At 52.2% G+C, this 19,665-nt stretch overlaps 1 pseudogene; it reads left to right on the top strand.

Annotated features, from left to right (window-relative positions):
* LOC135292702 (zinc finger protein 135-like) overlaps positions 1 to 19,665 on the top strand; it is a 179,567-nt pseudogene that overhangs the window by 11,616 nt on the left and 148,286 nt on the right.

Raw genomic sequence — 19,665 nt, 5'->3', positions numbered from 1 at the left:
GTGAGGAGACTGATGACTGGACATCTTAGGAAGCATTAAACTGCTGGCCAATTTCTGCAAATCACTTGTAACAAAATCAATCTTTGATAGTTCTGTTGGTTTGGTTCTTTGATTTCCCTGTCTTTTTTTTTTTTTTTAATATTCTTCCTAAAGCTAGATCATTGTTTCTGCTATTTCTGACTTTTTTTCTCTCCACATTCAGTGGCTGCAGACTGTGACAATGAGGAGCTGTGCTCTCAGTGGCTTTAGACGAATTTAGAATCTCCCAGCAGAGTTTTCTGCAGAGATGCCTTTTGTTGCCTTCTCTGGAGCTGCAGCAGCAATGTCAGTGTGCAGAGCTGGGGCAGATCAGTGCTGGCCCAGCAGCTGTGCCCAGCAGCAGCAGCAGCACTTGGTGTTGCCAGTGCTGCTGCCGTGGCCCTGCCCCGCTGCCCTGGTGGCCCTGGTGTTGCTGCAGGGCCTGAGTGCTCTCGGGGCCGGGCACAGTCCTGGGGGTGGCAGTGCCGGGGCTGCAGCAGGGACAGGCCATGGGCACTGCTGGGGCAGCGCTGACGCCTCAGGCCAGGCCCTGGGGGCTCCAGGCTCCTTGCCCAGGCTCTCTCAAGAACATGGCCAGGCCAATGCTCAGCACAGAAAAGCCCCAGGGTGAGCAGCCCCAGGCTGGCCGTGGGCAGGCTGGGGGCAAACAGCATGGCTGGGGCTCTGCAAGGGCCCTGGGGGAGACGGGAAGGAGCAGCAGAGCAGGGGCTGATCCATCCCCAGTGCACTGCACAGCCCAGGGCAGCGTCCCAGAGCATCCTCATGGAGCTGCCAACAACATCCCCCCTCTGCAGCCCTGGCCTCTCCCCCAGCTCACACAGGTGCCGCATCCTTGCAGGCACAGCCACGGCAGCACTGGCTCAGGAGCCCCTGTTTGCATTGCACAGAGCAGGCAGGAGCACCCCCATGCTGCTGCTGTGGGGACATGAACCTGAGGGAGCACAAATGCCATCAGCCCCTGGGGCCAGCAAGGGCTGGGGGACACCAGGGAAACCACTCAGCTTTGTCCTGGCCTCTGCAGTCAGCCAGAAAGTTTGTTCCCATCAGCTGGGAGTTTCCTGTCCCACTGCAGACGCTGTTGCTCAGAGCCAGGGCTGCCTGGCAGCCATCCCCAAACTGCCCCGAGCATTTCCTTGGCTTCACCTTTGCTTTCTTTACCCATCCCTGATCCAGATTTCTTCCTATTCCCCATCTCTGTTCCCTCCCCTGCAAACAGCCTATCCCTGTTTGCCCTTTCCTCTCTGGCCCCACTCCCCATTGCAGTTCCTGACTTGGCAGCACGGGAACATCCCTTGGGGAGCAGGATCATCCTCCAAGTGCTGCAGGAATTGTCTGCAGGCTCCTGCAGTGCCTGGTGCTGCTCCCTTGCCAGAGGCACCCCAGGCCAGGGGGGCACATCTGGGCTGCTGTGTCTGCATGTGGGGCTCCCTGTTCTGGGCAATGAGGAGGAGCTGCAGAGGCTCTGCAGGAATGACAGGATGGGCTTTGGTGCTGGCAGGAGAAGCTGAGTGACCTGGGCTGCTGGAGCTTCTGAAGAGGAGGCCCAGGGCTCATTGTGGAACTGCTCCAAGCGTGGTTTCAGAGAATCCAAGAATCAGTAAGGCTGGAAAAGACCTTGGAGATCATCAAGTCCAACCTGTGCCCTGACACCACCTTGTCTCCCCCGGGCCTCCTCTTCTCCAGGATAAACAACCCCAGCTCCCTCAGCCTCTCTTCACAGGATTTTTGCTCCAGACCCTTCACCATCCTTGTTGCCCTTCTCTGGACACACTCCAGCCCCTCCACGTTCTTGCTAAATTTGGGGTCCCAGAACTGGACACAGCACCCAAAGTGCTGCCCAACCAGCGCCCAGCACAGGGGAAGAATTGCTGTGCTGGTCCTGCTGGCCACACCATTCCTGGTCCATAGGAGTGCCAGGGGTTGGATGAGGGAAATGGTGGGGAGGGGGCAGGAGACACAGTCTGATTGACTCTCAGCCATGAAGGGTCTTGATTTTCATAGCTATTCAGTCTGCATTAGAAGGTGCTGGGCGTCAATATCAACTGGACATTGCTGATATAAATCTATAAACAGGAGAAAAAATAAACAGAACAAACTGTTCTCTCTGCATTGTTTTCAATATAGCATATTCACTTTGAATACACTTCATATATCTGTCTAATTAATTACAGAAAACTTGAAAACTTCTGTTATTCCAAATGGCTTTTCTTCTTTGGGCATGTTGAACAAATGTTTATGAGCTTTTCTCACTGAATTCCTGAACTGAAGAGCTCAAGAAAGAAGAGGCCTTGGCTGTAGGAAAATTCATCATCAACCTCCAAGGGGCTGAGGGTCCATCCCCATCAGAGCAGCAATGAACAGCAATGGGCACAGCTTTGTGGCTGCCCCAGTTTTGGGATGGGCCCTGGGCCTGGAGCAGGAGCAGCTCTTGAGGGCCCCAAGGCCGGGGCTCTTGTGCTGCCCTGGGCACATGGGATGGCAGCAGGGGCTGCAGAGCTCTCAGCACCTGAGCCAGAGGGGAGCAGGGCACCAAGGGAGCCTCCTTTGGCCTTGGCCCAGCACCTTCCCCCATGGCTGGAGCTGAGTCCTGTGTGAGCTGCAGCTGCTGCTGTGCCCTTGGCAGGGGCTGAGGCCGTGGGGCCAGTGGCCAGGGCAGCCTGGCCTGAGCAGAGCTGTGGGGCCAGAGCCGGCTGGGCTGGGCTGGGGAGAGGCCCTTGGTGCTGCCCAGAGCTCAGGGCAGCTGGCAGAGCTTGCAGGGAGCTGGGCTGGGCTCAGAGAGCCTGCCCCAGAAACCATCAGTGTCCATCTCAGCCTGGCGGAGCGTGCAGGGGCAGGACTCAGCCCAGACCTTGTGGGGCAGGGCCAGCGCCTGTGCAAGGCATTGAAAACAGGCAAGTGCCCCAGAGAGGAGGCTGCTCTGTGCCCTTGGGGGCATGGACAGAGCAGGGAGGGGGCCCAGGACATTTGTCACCACCAGCCTCTGTGCCCAGCCCTTGGCAGCCCTGGCTGCTGAGCCCAGCTTTGCCCTGGGCTGAGTTTGGCTGTGGCCCAGCTCCATCCTCCTGCGGAGCTCAGGGCCTGTTCCCGGCCATGGCCAGCCCTGGCCGGCCTCTCTGCTGGCCCAGAGGCCGGCAGAGCCCGGGGCAGGGCTGTCTGTGCAGGCCCACAGGTTCCAGGGGCTGTGCAGGAGCTGGCAGAGGCTGCCCAGCAGGGAGGCCATGGGGCACAGAGCCCCAAGGCTGCTGTGGGCACCACGGCACAGGGGCCGTTCCCAGCCGCAATGCTCCTGGCCTGGGCTGGGCCTGCACAGGGGCTGGGCCACCATGGCTGGGCCAGCACAGGGCCACCAAGGGGCCACGCAGCCGCTGCCGGGGCTGACAGCAAGGCCAGGCACACACAAGCAATTGCTGAGCATGGCCTGCGCTGGCCAGGGCTGACTGTGCCACAGGCAGAGCTCAGCTGCCCTTGGGGGCTGCAGGAACAGTCAGGAGCCCAAAGAGCCTCCATGGCTGTGCTGGAGACCAAGGCTGCAGCAGGGAAATGCAGGGCTGCTGCGGGATGGGGAGGGCATTGAATTCCAGCACACACCTCAGCTCTCTGATGATCCCAGCACCATGCTGGGCCCTGTTTCACACTGGAGCAGAGCAGATGTTGATGGGACAGGAGCCCTGTGGGGCTGGCAGGGACCTGCAGCTTGCAAGGTGCTCTGCTCTCCCTCAGGTGCTCTCGGAGAGATCCAATCCCAGCTGGGCACCTCAGGGCACAAGTGGCACTGCCTGTTCATGGGCACACAACTGATGTCTGCCTGGAAAGGGGCACAGGTTTTAATACCTATTACTTTCATAATATACTTGCAAATCTTTTTTATCTGGGTCATTGGAGTTTTGAAAAAATGGCAAAGTTTTCCTGGGAGTAACAGGAATTTCCTGGATCTCATGGATTCTTCTCATGATGGCAGGACAAAAAATACTGATCTTCCCCTCTACTTTTGGCACTAACATTCACTCTAATATTACATGACCACCTTCCTTAAGGTGTTTTCAGCTCTGTTGTTTAAATGGCCATGTCTAATGATATCTCTTCATTTAGAGCAGCTGGAGCTTTGTCCTTCCTCTTGCTCCCAGTTTTCCTCCTGCAGATGTTCTCTGGTCATTCCAATGCATCTGCCTTGACTGGCTTCATGCTTTGAGGTTCTTTGGGATACTTGGGGAGTATCCCAATCTTTCAGAAGTTTAAATACCTCCTTTGTCAACATCTTAGTTTTAGTTTTATCTTTTCTATCACCTCTTCTTATGTCTTTGTCTAAAATCCATCCTGTATGGCAATCCTTTGTTGGTGGTGAACATGTCAGATGTTTCTGGGATATCAAAAGGAGCTGAGGAAAGTGTTTTGCTGTTTCATAAATTTTACCACATTCACATTTTTTATGTTGGTCATGAAGAGAAACCTTTATGTGCCTCTGAGTCTCACCAATTCCTGGTTCCTCAAAGGGCACAAACCTGATGAGTTGTGGTTCCCTCTCCAGTGGCTGCACTTGGACCTCCCTCCATAGCCAGAGCAGAGCTCCCTTGTCCCAGAAAGTGCCTGGCAAATGAGGGATGAAGGACACAGGACAGGCTGTGGGGATCAGGGCCAGGGCAGAGCCAGGGAGAAGAATGACTTCTGCATTTGATGGAGCTGTGCCTTCCCTTGGCTTTGTTGGCTGACAATCAATGAACATCCCTCTGTGTCTCAGGCAGCTCCTTCTCCAAGGAAAGCAGGTGGGAGTTGGAGCCAAGGAGCTGAAAGCTGCAGGTCCAGCCTGGGCTGGAGGGAGCTGAGATTTGCACAGGGCTGCTCTGAGTGCCAGGGCTTGGATGGGGAAAATGGTGGGGTGGGGGTAGGGACAGAGTCTGATTGATTGTCAGCCATGGAGGGCCTTGATTTTCATATCTGCATGAGGAGGTAGTTGGATTCAATATCAATTGGAGATTGCACATATCCGTTTATTAACAGGAAAAAAAACCCTAAACAGGACCTAAAAATGTTTTCTCACTGTCCTTGAAAGTAGAATGTATTCAGTTTGAATACACTCCTGAAATCAGTCTAATTAACCACAATTATTTAAAAGGTTTATTTGAAAAAATTGATTTGAAAACAACTATCCCCAGAGGCTTGGCTTGTTAAGGTGTTCTGAATGTGAATGAGCCCTGGGACACTGAATTCCTGCACTGAAGAGCTGAAGGCTGAACAAGCCTCTGGAGCAGTGAAATCCAGCAGCAGCCTCCAAGTTGCTGAGGATGTCAGCAGCCCCCACTGAGGCCATCCCTGCCCAGAGACCGTGGGGGAATGGGCAGACAAGGAGAGCGTCCCTGGGGCTGGGCCAGCAGAACTCAGAGGCACCAGCGGCTCCAGCTGGGCAATGGAGTGTGGAATGTGGCTGGGAAAGCCCTGCCTGGGCTGTGCCAAGCAGGATTGAAAAGGCCCTGACCCCCATCCACTAAAAAACTCTCTCAAGGAGACATTCAAAAGGAATTACAGTTGTTTGTGTACTCTGAGTTGGATGCACGGGAACAATACCAACAAGAGATTCTGAGGAGCTCAAAACAACAAAACAGCCTTTACTGGCAACTTTAGAAAATCAGAGAAATTTAGTCAAAATGTTTAATGCATCATTCAATCACCAAAAAACACTTCTCAAAGCAATAACTTGCCCTGTTCCACTTCACAAACTCTAAAGCTGTTCAATTTAAAGCTAGTCAGAGTTTGTAAGAGGACAAATAGAAGAAGTAGACACAGAAAGAGAGAAAGAAAAATAAGATTTATAGAAGCACAGACAGAGCTACCAACTCCTGGACTCCAGCAGTTCAGATGGAAATGCCAAGAGGAGGTAGGGTCAAGATGTGTGCTTGCCTTGTGGTCAGCCTTCAATACCCCTTGGTGTTCTGGAGCCCTTCCCCAGGTGGGACTTGGTGTCATTTGGTCACTCAGGAGCTGGGCTGGGGCTCCAGAGGTGGCTGTGGAGCATTGCCTGTGCTGTGCCAGGGACTGGCAGCCACTGCTGGGCTGGGAGAGAGGCTCTGGGGGGAATGGGGTTCCAGGGCAAGGCAGTGCTCCAGGGCAGGGCAGTGCTCCAGGGCAGGGCAGTGCTCCAGGGCAGGGCAAGGCTGGACCTGCCCATTCCTCCCCAACACATGAAATGTTTTGAGCCAACAATCTCCTGCAGTCTGTCACAGGATGCAATGTTGGAGGTGAAATCCCAGTTCTGGCCATGGGCACCTGGAAAGGAAGGACAGCTCTTTTCCATAGGAAGGAAAGCACAGAGCCCCAGTGTTTGGAAGGCAGGTGAGAGTCTCACTAGGCCAGCCAGACTTGTCAGCAATGGCAGATTTTGTCTGGGAGCAGTCTTTGGATGTAGGGAATTTTGGAGGTGGAAGCCCAATCTCAGCCATGGGTGCCTGGAGAAGCAGGGCAGTTCTTTCCACAAGAAGGAAAGCATGGAGCCTTCCCCAGAGATTTGGGGACTGATGAGAGGTGACCCTCATGAAACCGCTGTCAGCCAGTCTTGTCCTGGTAACACTCCTATGGGAGATATAAGGAAATCTGGAGATGAAATCCCAGTTCTGGCCATGGATGCCTGCAGGAGAAGGACAGATCTTTTCCATATGAAAGAAAGTATGGAGCACAAGTGTTTCAACAGCAGAAGAGAAGAGGCCTTCAACATGCCATGGTCAGTTGGACCAGTCAGGCAGTCCATGGGAGGCCAAACCAGCCAGACCTCTTCTGTGTTGCCGTGGTTTTAAGAGGCCTTGCAGTATCACCATGGTCCCCTTGGTTCCACAGGGCCCCACAGTGTCCTAATGGTGATTTGATTTCATGGGGTCCTGCAGTGTCACAATGGTGCTTTGGTTCAATGGGGGTCACACAATGTCACAATGGGTCCTAGGTTGCAGAAGGCCCCGAATGTCACAATGGTCCCAACAATTCCATAAGGCCTTGCAGTGTCACAATGGTCTCTGTGGTTCCCCAGGCCCCACAATGACACGTGACTCCTCTATTCCATGAGACTGCAGTGTTACAATGGACCTTTGGACCACGGGGTTTTGCAGTGTCACAATGGTCTCCTTTGGCTCCACAGAGAAACAATGGACCACTGATGACACCAGGCCCCACAATGTCACAATGAACCTTTGGCTCCATGCAGCCCTGCAGTGTCACAAAGGCCTCTTGCTTTCACAAGGCCCCACAAGATCACAATGGTCCTCTTGGTTCTGTGGGGACCCCCAGGGTCACAATGGTCTCACTGGTTCCATGAGGCCTCTCAGAGTCACAATGCTTTGCTTATTTCATGGGGCCTCATAGTGTCACAATGGTCTCCATGATCCCCTGACTCCATAGTGTGTCACAATGGCCCCTTGGTTCCATGAGGCTGTGAAGTCTCTTAATGGTCTCTCCATTGTGCCATGAGGCCTTGCAATGTCACAATGGACCTTTGGCACTATAGGGTCTCACAGTGTCACTATGGTCCCTGGGTGTCACAGGGCCCCACAGTGTCACCATGGTCCCTTGGTTCCATGGGCCCTGTGCTGCTGCATTCCCCCCTCCCCTTCTCAGGCCGCCCTGCCAGCTCAGAAATGCTCCTTGGGCCTCGGCCTTGGCCAACAGCCCCTGGGCTCAGCTCCTCTGCAGCTCAGCACAAACACTGTCTGCTCCAGGCACTGCTGCTGCCCAACCAGCTCCTGGTTGCTGGAGGAGCAGCCCTGGGAACTGTTTGTGTTCCCTCAGTGGCACAACAGTTCTCACAGTGCCAAAGAAAGCTGTTGATGCCAAGTGCAGCCAGGATGAACCATTGCTGTGACTGCAGCCCCTCTCTTGGGGCCCTACAAACAGCGCTCCAAAAGGAGCCCCTTGGAGCTCTCCTGGGCCAGCCACTCCCTCTGAGTGGGGCCTCTCCCAGCTGGGAACTCTCCCGTTTGCTGCACTCGGGGATCCTGAACAACGAGGGAGCCTGGGCCGATCCCCCCACTCCTCCAGGCTCAACCCTTCGCCCGCTGGGGAGATGCCAAAGCATCCACAGGGAGCATTTCCTGCCCCCAGGGGAATTTCTCACAGGTGCCTTGCACTGACTCTTTGTGTCTGTGTGCACAGAGGAGTGCCTGTGCTGGGGAGATGTGGCAGAAATGCTGCTCTCGGAGGGGTTGGAGTGCCTTGGATAGCTGAGTCAGTCAGGCCTGTAAGTGAGGTTAAGTCACAAGGTCTAAGCTAAGTTAATTGCTTCTAAGAGTTGCTCTTTTGCTAATTTGTTAGGTTTAATTTATTAGCTAAGATGACTATTGTTAATTGTTATTCCACTGTTAAATTATTTAGTCATAGGTTATAAATGAGGTTAAAGACTGTTAATTGTTGTTCTTTTGCTAAATTCTGAAGTTTACAGTAGAAGTTAAGGTTAAGGTATAAGTTAAGTCCTGTTAAGTTTGAGCTCTGTTCAGCTTTTAGATCATATTCCTTTTATCCTTGCCCTCACTGTCCTTGTGTCACACACACACATTCACAGAGACAGTTCTTGGTTCATTTCTGCTTTATTTATCTGGATTTGGTTTGGTTTTGTTGTTGCTTTGTTCCCCCGGTGTGCCTGAAGTGTCCAGTCAGGAGCAGAGTGACTCTTGCCAAGGAATTTTGTGGTGCTGTCCCTTAATATTAAATCTGGTTGTTGCTGATCTTTTCCCAGGGATTTTTTCAGTGCTCTCAAGCCCTCGTTCATAACAGGGTGAAGGAGCCCTGGCCCAGGCTCTGGCCCTGGGGGACACAGGGACACTGCCGGGGGGTCCCTGTCCCCCTTCCCACCTCCCACAGCCCCGGCCCCCCGTCCCCGTGTCAGGCTCTGGGGTCGATCTCGTGGAACATCCTCTGGGGGAGGCTGCGGCGCTGGGGGCGGGGGGACCCGGGGGGACAGGGGACCCCGCTGTGCACGAGCAGCCTTGGACTGCTCTGGGGGAGCTGTGAGGGGGGCTGGGGCAGAGTGACCTCCCCAGTGACCTCACACTGCCCCTGTGATGTCACACAACCCCCTGTGACATCACACAGGCCCATTGTGATGTCACACATTCCCTGTGATGTCACAAAGCCCCTGTGATGTCACACAGCCCATTTGTGATGTCACAGCCCTCATTATGATGTCACAGATAATGTTGTGATATCACACAACCTATCCTGGATGTCACACAGCCATTCTATGATGTCACAACCCGTCTGTGATGTGACACAGATACCCTGTGATGGCAGAATCCATTCTATGATGTCCAGCCTATGATGTCACAGAGCCTGCTCTATGAAATCACTGGCAACTCAGTGATGACACACACAGCTGCTCTGTGATGTCACAAAACCCCTTCATGATATCACAGGGCCAGTGCTGGGATATCAGTCTGTGATATCACAAAGCTGCTCTGTGATGTCACAGAAGATTTGGTGATGTCACAAAGTCACCCTGTGATGTCACAGTCTGTTCTGTGATTGCACACCTGGCTCTATGATGTTGCTCCATCACCTGGTGATGTCACAACCCACTCTCCTATGTCACAGAGCCACCCTCCATGACAGCAGACTCTGCTCCATGGCCTCACACCCTACTCTATGATGTCACAGACAGTTCTGTGATGTCACAACACCCTCAGTGATGTCACAAAACCCTCTCTGTGATGTCATACTGCCACTCTGTAGTGTCACAGCACACACTGTGACCTCACAGCCTGCTCTATGATGTCATACAGCCATGCCATGATGGCACAGCCTGCTCTGTGATGTCACAGAGAATCCCCTCTATGATGCTGTAGCTGCTCAATGACCTCACACAAAAAACTCTGTGGTGTCATAGCCCAACCTGTGACCTCACACAGCCCACTCTGTGCTGTCACACAGCCCCTTGCTAACATCACAGCTGCTCTGTGCCTCTATGACACAGCCACAGAGGTGCCGCTGTGACACAGCCCCCTCTGGGACATCCCCCAGCCCCTGCCAGTGCTGAGCCCTGTGAGCTCTGCCTGTGCCCTGCTGGTGTCCCTGAGCTGCCCTGGCAGTGCCCCAGCCCTGCTGGGCTGTGCCCAGGAGCTGCTCCTGGCCAGAGCTGTCTCTCTGCAGCGCTGCCCTTGCCAGGAGCTGCCTCTGGGCCAGGAGCCCAGCCCAGCTCAGCAGCACAGACACAGCACCAGGACTTTAATCACCCTCTGGGGCTTTGCTGCTCTTTGTGTCTGCCATGGCCAAAGTGCTGCCCAAGGTGGCTCTGTCAGGGCCTGGCAGCTGCTGCCCATCCCTGTGCCCTGTGCAGCCCAGGCTGTCCTACGGTGTCCCTGCCCTGTGCCTCTGTCCCTGCAGGCTGTCCTCATCCCCCGCTGCCCCACCTGGCTGGCCCCTTCCTTTGCTGACAGCTCTGCCTCCTGCCTGCCTCTGCCTGCCACACAAAGCCTTGGGCTGCTCCAGGCTCCTTCTGGGGGATGTGTTGTACCACAGCCCTGCACTGGCGAGGGAATTCCTTTCCCCTAGTGTCCAGTCTGGGCTTCCCCAGCTGCACTTGGGTTCTGCTGCAGTAAGCAGCGTAACAACTCCTCCAGGCCCCGGAGTCTCAGACCTCAGGCAGGCACCGATGACCAACAGGGAAAGGAAGGCAACAGGATGGGTGTTTGTTTAGCACTACCCAGGATCCTTTATTGTGCCAGAGCCCAAGAAAAGAAATTAAGGGGGTGGGGTCATGGGTTTAGGGGTGAAGTTTAGGGTTGGAGTCCAATAGCAGGAGGAGCAGGGGACTGCAAAGGGGTGGATCAAGGAGGACAATCAAGGAAAAAATCTAAGCTGAAGACATTGCAGTAGAACATAAACCAATGAGGGTACAGAAAAGGAAGAACATTGTGAGGCCATTCCTTATTGACCAGATGGGGTGGAGTATCTTTTCCTGGGCTTGAAAGGGCACACCCCACAGGGTGGATGGGGGGAATCTTCTTTAAATCACGCCCCTTGCCCGATGGTGGCTCTCTGGGTAGAATCCCTGCCTCCTGGGGTAGGGACACTCCACACCCTTGGTGCCATTATTTCTTTCTCTGGCTGTTTTATACAATGAAGAAAAACTCCAGCCTCTCTGAAACCACCCTTCAATCCCTTTTGGGCTGCTCCTGTTCTGTCCTCAGTCTCAACACCACTGAGCCCAGAGCCATCAGCCTCTCCCTGCTGGTTATGTGAAGAGGCCTCCAAACCCCATCTTGGGAGATTTTTGGGTCCTCTCCAAGGTCTGTGAAAATGGAAAAATAGTGGTCAAAGGTATTTTCTCCCAAATCTTGCAGTGACAGAACAAGGCTCAATATCTCTGAAATAAATGAGGGTGGATTTACATTTGTTAAAAGGAGGAAATATTTTAAAATTATGACAGTGGCACAAAACTGCAACTGTTTTTCCAGAGAAGTAGATGCCTCATCCTCGGAATTGTCCAAGAGCAGGAGCTTTGTGCAACCTGACCCAGTGAAACCCCCTCATCCCCAAGCACAGAATTCCTGTTGTGTGGGTTCTCTGATGTGCTGGGTGCCCTCACAAAACTTGTGGACAGAATGTCTGCTGAGGGCAGCCAGGCTGCTGCAGGGGCAGTGACCTCACAGCCATCACCATGGCAGCCCTGTCCCCTGGGCCTGGCTCTCCCCTTTCCTCTGCCCCTGCCTTGTCTCTGCTGGCATGAAGAGTTTTGTCATTCATATCTTATCCCCAGGGTGCTGGGGCCAATGGCTTCCCAGGCCGGCTCCTCGAGCAGAAGTGGCTTTTCAGAGCCCAGGCAGAAATGAGCCCTGAGGCAGCAGCTCTGCAGTGCTGGCCACCAGGCCGGGCTGCCAAGGGAGGCTTCTGGCCATGCCCTGCAAGCAGCTGCTGCTGCCAAGGTGCCTTTGGTGCCTCAGGCTCTGCCTGGCACAGCTCCCAGCACGGCACTCTGCCCTTGTGCCCGAGCCCTTCCCTGTGCTGGGGCTGGCCTGGGGCTTTTCCTGCAGCGGGACCTGCCCTGCTCCTGGCACAGGAAAGGCAGTTCCTGCTGGAGCAGGAGGCTCTGCCTGCAATGGGCTCCAACAAATCCAGCCAGGCCCTGTTGACTCCAAAACTGCTTCCTAAAGCAGAATATTCTAATAATTGTTATAGGTCCTGTACTGTGAAGTAAATAACCGTGGTTAAGTTCTTTCTTCTAATCATGATCAGAATCAATCAGAGCCATATGTATAAAAATATATCTGGTATTCCATCATTAATTGTATGGGACAAATTGTATTAAGGTTTAATTCCACCTGTGCAGTCTCTACACCTTTGACAAATTCTGGGGCTAGGATTGGATCCAGCTGATCCCAGTCTCCTCTCTTAAAAGGAATTCTGGAAGTCTGGGGACCCTGCAGGGATTTGAGGATCCATGGTGGCTGTTGGATGTCATTCCTCCATCTCATAACCCAGCAGGATTTTCTGTAATAAAGAAATAAAGCTTTTGCCTGAGGCTCCCACTGTGCCCATGACAGGAACCCCTGGGAGTGTCTGGGACATCCCGGTTCTTTGGCAGCCTGGGGACTCCTGCGATGTCATCGTGGAGCCCCCGTCAGTGCCTGTGACAGATCAGTGCCTTTGCAGCCCAAGATGCCCTGCAGGTAGTTTTATTGAATGCATAATTTAACTTTTGTGTTGCCTTAACACTCACAGTAAAATAAGACCATTCTTCCCATTGGTTTCTGTGTTCTTTAAATCACCCCTGTCAGCTGGCAGAACAGGTATCAGAACCTGATGAAAGCCAGGCTCTGCTGTGATCTAACTGGGCCCCGTGGAATGCAGAGGGCCCCTGTCAGTCCATGGAACCCATGGAAGCAAGGCTCAGGTGTGAAAAAGGCCGGCACCATGGAAGCCAAGAGCCCCTCATGGAACCAGGGCTGCAGTGTGTCACCGAGGGAGGGACCTCATGGCAGCAGGAGAGCATTGTGAGGCTGTGCAACAACAGGGCACCAAGGTTCCACTGTGACTTGACAGAACCCCATGGACGTGAATGGCCCCAGATCGGGCCAAGAGACACTTCCCAGACAAAGCCCGAGGAGGGGATTTGCTTTATTCAGCCTGCTGGGTGTGCAGGGATATCTCCTCCTAACAGCGCACACAGGCAGGCAGCAGATTACAATATACAGTTACACTCTATGCATATTCATATTTCTCCTCAGAAAAGGTGTGGTTATATAAACGATTTCTCAGTACTCATTACAATCATTAGCATACACGAGGCACAGGTGCAGTGCACGCTGGTGGTGGCACTGAGGAAGGCTCTGCGTCTTCCTCGGGGGTCTCCTGATGAAGGCTGGACATCTTCATCGCCGTGCCCTTTTCACCTTTCTCCTCTAGGCATGCGCAGTCTCTTGTTGGCTGTTTCAGCAATTTCCTCACTGGTTTTAGCAAGCTCTGCCCTTCATTCCTGCCAGTTTTGTTCCCTATTTCTTGCAAAGTTTCATCCTTTGTCTTTAGCTTGTGGCTGAATTTTTGCAAGCGTCCATACTGGGTGCAATGTCTCTTATTCTTGCCCAAGTATGCCTGGACACAGTGCTTTTAACCCTTTCACAGCCACAGACTGGAGAGCCACTCCTGGACACTGGGAATTCCTGCAGGTGCCTCCACCTTTGCAGCCAGTGAGGCTCCAACCTCACTGTGAGAGGCCACAGCTTTTACACTGTTAGACAAACAAGCTGACATCAGTGCTAGCGTGGGAATAACAGGTTTAATTGTCCTGTTTGGCTTCTTCCAAAGCCTGGCCAGGGCTCAAGGAGGAACCAAGGGAGGTGACTTTGATCCCACAGCCCCAAACAAAGCCAGATGGGGCCTTGTCCAGTTTCCAAACACAGAAAGGTAAATCCATGTTTCACCAATGAACACATACAGAGATCATATTGCTAATAATGATTCATTAATGAGCAGATACAAATATAACATTTGGTTGGAAGGTTTATCTAAAGGTCAGCTTTGGCTCGGGGCCTGTTGTTGAGGCTTCAGTCAGGCAGGGTCTGACTAAAACAGCCCTAATTAGTTGTTATTCTCTATGTTCTTTATTACAGCCCACTTTTTCTTGAGACTGTGTCTCTTTTTAGACAAATCTCAGTACTCCATTTCCAGCACAAGGTGTCACAACAACTCTAACATGGAACCATAACACACCAAGTGCTCACACCGCAATGATCACAGTGACTGCCATGAATGCATTTCACAGCAGCCTCCAATTTGGGAGCCAATCCCACCAGGAAGAATTTTCTTCTTTCTGCCACTCTTCTCCTGATCTTTCTATCAAGGAGATTCCTGATTGCTGGACCTCAAACCCAGCACTGATAAACATCCCTGCAACATTCCTGTCCTACAATAGCCCAGGTTCCTCCCTGGCCAGCAAGCAGATAATCCAAGGCCATGTGGTTCTGCAGAGCCCCATTTGTGTTTGTTGGAGCTCACAGGATGTACTATTGGATATTTTCACAGCATCATTTCTTACTTCTTCTAATAATCAATTTAGCTTGTTAATGTAAATTGGGGGCAGCCGTGCACAGCCAGGGGATTCCATTTTCCCAGTGGGCCATTGTTAAGGGCATGGAGCACATCTGGGAGATGGGGTCTCCATGGGGACAGGTTCCCATCTCCTCATTTTGTCAACTGCTCTTTTAACAAACCTTCACCCATTCAACCAATGCTGCAGCTTGTGGATGGTCTGGGATATGAAAAACCCAGCAGTCTTAATCACTGTATTTTTTACAGTAACAGACAAAGCATTCCGCATCACAGTATAAACAAATCCTATAAAAAAATGCCAATTTCATCCCTTCCTCCTTTATTCATTACACACAATTCACAAAGTTTACCACTGACATTTGGGTCTTGGCCAGTCCTTTTCTCTAGGGTATTTAGTGTTTACAGTGAGCAGCCAAAGCTGACAAATTATTGTCAGCCTTATTTCACATTATCAATTTTTAATTATACAGATATAAATATAGATTATTCTGTTATATATAATTATTATTATTATTATATCACTTGCACAAACAAACCTGAGCTCAAGATTGAAACCTTCTTCTGTCACTCTATGTGGGAGTGTTCCAACAACAGTTTTTCCTTCAGTTAGTGCTGTTTCCAATGTGTCATTAACAAAATTCACCCTTGTCTTCCAAAAATGCAAGTTTTTTTCCTTTTTCCGTATGCAATTTTTGGATGCATTTTAAGACATCCAGGGGTTCAGCTTCTTTTAACCAGCTGCCCCACTGCTCACATCTGCTCTGACCTCAGCCCACTCCAGAGCCAGCCAACTCCAATGAAGGGCTTCCCATCTGGGAATTTCTGATGGGACCGATTCCTCATATTTACATTTAAAAATGACATTTTCTTGTCATCTGGCCCGACTGTGCCAGTTTTGTTTTACCAGTGGGCAGGGTCAGCACCAAAGACACAGACTCCAACTGAAGGAATCAGTGTCATTTACTGCAGCTCAAAGCAGCAAAGGATCACAAAAGGAGCAGCTCAGCAATGCAGCCAATCAAAAGAACCAAAGATTGCAGCAGTGATTAAGAAAGATCCAGCACCTGTTACCCTCAGACTTCAGCATCCCCCAGATCCACACAGCAGCGGGGGAAGCTGTCCCAGCCAAGGGCTGCAGAGCCACTCCTGGACACTGGGAATTCCTGCAGCTGCCTCCAGCCACAGGTGAGGCTCCAAGCTCGCTGTGAGAGGGCCCAGCTCTGAGAGTGCTGAATGAACAAAGTGACAGCACTTCTAGTGTGGGAACATGTGGTTTCATCCTGCTCTTGGGTTCCTCCCAAAGCCTGGCCAGGGCTCAAGGAGGAACCAAGGGAGCTGACTTTGATCCTTCAGCCCCAAACAAGGCCAGATGTCAGATTTCATGGCCCTGTCTGGCTTGCAAATACAAAAAGATCAATACATGTGTCAGCTACATCTATCACAGTGCTAATGACCATGGATATTTCATTAATGAGCAGATACAAAGATAACCTTTGGTTGAAAGGTTCATCCAGAGGCCACCTTTGGCTCAGGGCCTGCTGTTCAGGCCTTGGCACTTCAGGGACATGGTTTAGTGCTGGGCTTGGCACTGCTGGGTGACCGGCTGAACTGGATGAGCTCAGAGGTCTTTTCCAACAGAGAGGATTCTGTGATTCCAGGATTCTATCTGCTGAATTCAGTTAGGTCCAGGTTAGCAGCACTCATTTGCTCAGAAAGTCTCCTCTTGCTCAACTCTTGTGGCCTGAGGCTTCAGCTCCTTCAGCTCCTGGTGCTAAGCTGCTCATGCTGAACGAGACGACTTGGAGAGAAAAACACAGTCCATCCAATTCCTTCTGGGACACGGGGAGGGGAGGGTGTGGAAACAGGAGCATTGTTTGGTGAGGCCTCCTCTCTGTCCTTCATGGCTTTCAGTGCTGTGAACCAGCAAGAGCTTTCTCCAAGAGTGCAGTGAAGCAGCTATTCCTGCTCCCAGCTCTGGCTCTCTCCAGTCTCTGACCTTGCTTGGCTTTGTCCCTCTTGCTGTGCCCTCTCTTCCCCCAGGGCTCGGTGGCTGCTGCCCAGGACTGTGGGACTGGCACAGATCCAGTGCTCAACACCCTCCTTGCTGTGGCCTTGGAGCTGCCTGAGCACAGCAGCCTCTTCCATCTGGAAGCTCCCCATGGACAGGGAGTTCCCAGCTCTGTTCCTTGCACAATCTCCAGGAGCCCAGGGCTGTCATCTCAAGTCCCTGCTGGCACTGGGGGCTCCCAGGTGCCTCAGGCTGCTGTGACACCGCTGCACACAGGAGGGAAGAGTGGCAGGGGCTGTGCTGAAATGTCACTATAGGACACAAGACAACACGACACAGAGACGCTGTTGGTCTCAAGGCAGGAAAAAGGGCAGGTTTATTTATTTACTCCAACATTTATAGATTTCCAAATATGACAGTGTATTGGAGGATGAAAGCGCCACCTCTCCGAGGACAAACAAACAGTCCATCAAGTTTCTCCTCCTCCATAAAAGAATGCAAAACAATAAGTTGTTTACAGAAAGTGTGTGAGAAAGTTTGGTACAAGAATGCAAACATCAGAACACTTAGAAAATCTTAAAAAGTTAAGGCGACATTGAAAGTCAGCTCCATGTGCTGCTGCTGCTGCTGCTGCTGTGGGGTCATTTGTCCAGCCGTGTCCCAGAGTCAGGGATCAGATCCAGGCCCTGCTGCTGCTCTCTCGGGATCAGCCTCAGTTTGGGTGTTGCTGTCAGGGCCAGCAGGAGCGGTGGCTGGAGCAGCAGGTGCTGACAGTGCCCCAGGCCCTGGGGCTGGAGGGGTCCCTGGGCTGGGCCGGGAGGGAGCTGCCCCTTGTTCTCCCTGTGCCCCAAGCAAAGCTGGGCCAGGCACAAGTGGGGCAGCACAGCCACCAGGGAGCCTGCGAGTCTCTGCCAGCCCTGGCTGCTCAGAGTTTGGGCCTTGGAGCCTCAGGTGGCCAAAGGCAGCTGCTCCTGGTCCCTCTGTGTGCCCCTGTGTTCAGCAGTGCTGCTCCATCAGTCTGTGCCCAGCAGTGGGGAAAAGCCTCAGCCCTGCAGGGTCAGGAGCTGCTGGGCTCTGCCTGAGCAGCTCAGCCAGCGGGAAGGGAGCTGCTCCACACGGGAACCAGGAGCAAAGGGCTGCAGCACCTCGTGCTGGGGCAGAGCCCGAATTCTGAGAGGGAATAACAGAGTTATTCACGTGCATTGCTGCATCGGCACTGTGGGTGCTGTGCCAGCAAACACAGAGTTCAAGATGTGCAACAGAATTCTGCAGCTCTTGACTGGATCAGGATGTCAGCAGTGCTGAACTCCAGCTCAGTCCAAATGAAACACTTCACACCTCTGCTCATATCTGCTAGATTTTTTTCTTCAGGGTATCCAGAGAAAAGTAAACAGAGGAGGAGCCTACGTTTTTCATTGTTTATCAGAAATGTATCTCATTTTGCTGTACATTCCTTTTGTAGGACGAGTTCTCTGTTAAAAACACTGGACAAAAAAGAAAAGAAAAAATATGAAAGATAAAACCAAAAAACAAATGTGTAGTGAAAATCCTTGGTAACTTTGGATTAAGAGGCAACTGATCTTTTTAAGAAGAGAAATCAGTTACTCTGTAAATGTTCTGATGGCATGGATTCATCTTACTGACCTGGGCATCCCTTTTTTAAAACATTCAGGGTTTTGTTTGCAATACTATGTTCTTCTAAATTGTGATTGAATCAATAGGAAATTGAAAGATCTATTATGCATTTATGCATTACTGTGTCTGGAGTGTAAAAATATTGCAGTTGGAAATTTGGATTTAAAGTGTTGTAAATGGAAGTTATAAATCCCAGTGGATTGTCTGACAGCAGCTTTTCCTAGAGGATGTGCAGGACTCTAAGGACTTCATCAGTGGGGTTGGGGGTACTTGGACCTTTGTCCTGTGCCACTCTGAGATGTCATGGAATGGAACTTTGCCTGCCACCAGCCCAGGTCACCCTCTGCCACCAAACCTCCTTGGACCTTGTGTCGCCCAGGCAGGCACAAAGTGTTTGTGCTGCTCCCACTTTTGCACAAACCCACAGAGAGCTGGGATTTTTCCAAGTCTCATGTCTGCATTGGGCCATATTCCTAAAGAAGCAGCAGCCCATCCCAATGAATATGGTGAGTTATATGGATGGTTGTGAGCTCCACTTCCTACCTGGAAATCCTGAAACTGCTTCTGAATGCTGCTCCTTCAGCTCTTGGACATCTTCTCACACAGAGCTGGGGAAAAAAATCCCCTGGTCTCTGGCTAAAGGGTGAGTTGTGCCAAAGTTGGAGCTCTGTGCGAAGTCTCTATCCATCCCTATCCTATTAATATACCAATATGTGGGGGTGTGCATGGATGTGTCTTGTACACAGAGGAAGGAGTGTGCAAGCAATGTGACTGACACTTTCACTGTCCATGTTCATCCCATACCCATGGGTACAGAGACGTTATGAAAACCCAGGCACACACAGACCCTTCTGTCCATGGATACAGAGACATCCAGGAGCCCCTGGCACACACAGACCCTTCTGTCCCTGGATACAGAGACATCCAAGAGCCCCTGGCACACACAGACCCTTCTGTCCATGGATACAGAGACATCCAAGAGCCCCTGGCACACACAGACCCTTCTGTCCCTGGATACAGAGACATCCAGGAGCCCCTGGCACACACAGACCCTTCTGCCCCTGGATACAGAGACATCCAGGAGCCCCTGGCACACACAGACCCTTCTGTCCCTGGATACAGAAACATCCAAGAGCCCCTGGCACACACAGACCCTTCTGTCCATGGATACAGAGACATCCAGGAGCTCCTGGCACACACAGAGCCTTCTGTCCCTGGATACACAGACATCCAAGAGCCCCTGGCACACACAGACCCTTCTGTCCATGGATACAGAGACATCCAAGAGCCCCTGGCACACACACAGACCCTTCTGTCCCTGGAGGATGGAGTGTGGTGGGTGGGGGCGGTTGGTGGGCAGCGAGTCCCGGACAGCAGGCCAGACCCAGCTCCAGTCCTGCCAGGGCTCAGTACCAGCTGCTCTGGAATAGGAAAGCCCTTCAGCCTTGTCCCTGCCCAGAGGGGCAGTG

The sequence above is a fragment of the Passer domesticus genome, unplaced genomic scaffold (genome assembly GCF_036417665.1).
Source record: "Passer domesticus isolate bPasDom1 unplaced genomic scaffold, bPasDom1.hap1 HAP1_SCAFFOLD_44, whole genome shotgun sequence".
Classification (NCBI taxonomy): Eukaryota; Metazoa; Chordata; class Aves; order Passeriformes; family Passeridae; genus Passer; species Passer domesticus.
This window is presented reverse-complemented; position numbering and strand designations above follow the sequence as displayed.